Raw genomic sequence first — 2,020 nt, forward strand, 5'->3', positions numbered from 1 at the left:
AGAAAGCATTTAAGAGGCGCAAACTGCAGTCATTTCACCTCTGTGGTCTGTGTCCACAGCAAGTCAGAGAAGTGCTCTGTTTACAGGCCCTGGATCACAGATGTTTTATCATAAAAGTGTCCTGAGACAGTGAGCACTTAATGATGTGAGATGCTGCTCTGGGAATGCACAGAACCATCCAAGTCCTCCTTAACAGTCCACCAGGGTCTGGGGCTACCATGCTTACATAGGCCTGCAACTGTTCTGGCAAACATACACTAAAACCAGACAGCAAACAACCTGGGCCCAGTGTGCGCACCTCCTAGATCAGGCCTCTTAAGTCAAAGAGAATCTGTTTGGGTCCCACTTTAAGTGATGGACCTTGACACTTATATGGCTGTTCTCCCCAACCCACTCAGACACTTGAGAAAAACTGTATGATGAATGGCAATCAATGCATTATGAAAATGAATTGGGCAAACTATAATTTTATTGGCTCTGAGGCCAAGTAATAAAGGGGTAAATGTGAACAGGTGTGCCAGTTAATGTCTCTGGGTAATTGATTAAGTATGGTAACTCCCAAGAAGCTGCCTCTATTCAGCTCATACAACTTAAACTGCAGAAAGTAGGAAGTGCAAAATACGCCCACTTTTTAGAGCTCTTTTTAAAAAAAGCTTATTATATGGTCCCCACCTGGTCCATGATTAAGCACTCATTATTGCAGTAACAATGACTCCATTGTTTCTTTTTTATCCTAATAACCATATTTAAATTACAGAAATTTTTGAGAGCTGTGGCCATAATGAAACTGAGGCCCAGGAAGGTTGATTGGTTTCCCCAAGGTCACAGAGGGGCAGAGCCAGAAGCCTAACACACGGCTCCAAATTCTCAATCCAATAATTGCTTTAATGCATGTAACAAGGGGTCATTCACTACTGTTCCAGCTCAGAAGGCCCTGAGCTTAGTCTATCCAACAACATGAATATCTGCAGCAAACCTTATAATCTTTGATGGTCTGGGTTCTCCAGAGAAACAGAACCAACAGGCTCATAAACACACACACTGTCAGCTGGGTTCTTTGGTCTTCATGTAGTCCCAGAGCTTGTCCCTCTCCACACGGCCTCTCCACATGGCCTCTTCATGTGGTCTCTACAGCAGGATATTCAGATTTATTATACAGTGGCTCAAAGATCCCAAAAACACATAATCATAACTATCAGACCTTTTTTTTAATGTGTACCTTAATAAGTATAAAATATATAAACAATTAGGTAAGCTTGTGGGAAAGCTGACCGACATACATAAATTAGGAGATACAAGTTTCCATCTAAATTTTCTATATTTACTTTTTTACAGAATATTTATTAAAGTTGTTTAATGCACAATTTCTCATTTGTCATTTTGGAAGTCCTTTATTGTAAAGACATTCTTTTGTCTGGAAACAAACAGCACCCGCAGTATCCGTGATTATCCTGGACCTCCACATTGCATAAATTCGATTTCTTCTGAGACACAGGTTTCCTTCTCTATTCCTGAGGCAATGTTTTTATTATTTCTGTGGTGTCTGGAGGACCCTAATGCATCAGCCAATCTGGCAATTTACCTCCCTTAGAATCTGTGAAATCGAAGGAGAGTGAAATGGTCCTGCTGATCTCAAAACTTCTGACCCAGTGGGTTTAGGACTGTCTCTTCTGTCAGGGAACCTTATTAATGGAGTATGTGGCTTGACTACCTGAATGACCCTACTAGCAGATGCCATCTTGCTACCCATCAGGATCCCCGAGAAGGGTCCAGACCTTCTTAAAACTGAAGTCCACAGCTGGCACTGTGGCACCGTTACATTATTCTACTGGTTAAAGCAACTCACAGGCCCAGATCAGATTCAAGAGGAAGAGACAATACAAGTGTGTGAATACAGGGAGGCATGCTCCATTGGGAGTCACAAAAACGGCAACATACTCCATCACTCACGATGGTCTTTGGCTAAGTGTATATATCCATGCAAGTCTTTCTGGGGTGAGAACTCTTATTCCTTGGGCAA

The 2,020-nt window shown here is 42.0% G+C and overlaps 1 pseudogene; it reads right to left on the bottom strand.

Moving 5' to 3' along the window:
• Positions 1-1,446: 1,446 nt before the first annotated feature.
• Positions 1,447-1,747, bottom strand: LOC107544866 (alpha-ketoglutarate dehydrogenase component 4 pseudogene; annotated as a pseudogene).
• Positions 1,748-2,020: the final 273 nt, after the last annotated feature.

This window comes from Miniopterus natalensis, chromosome 12 (genome assembly GCF_054644295.1).
Source record: "Miniopterus natalensis isolate mMinNat1 chromosome 12, mMinNat1.hap1, whole genome shotgun sequence".
Taxonomy (NCBI): Eukaryota; Metazoa; Chordata; class Mammalia; order Chiroptera; family Miniopteridae; genus Miniopterus; species Miniopterus natalensis.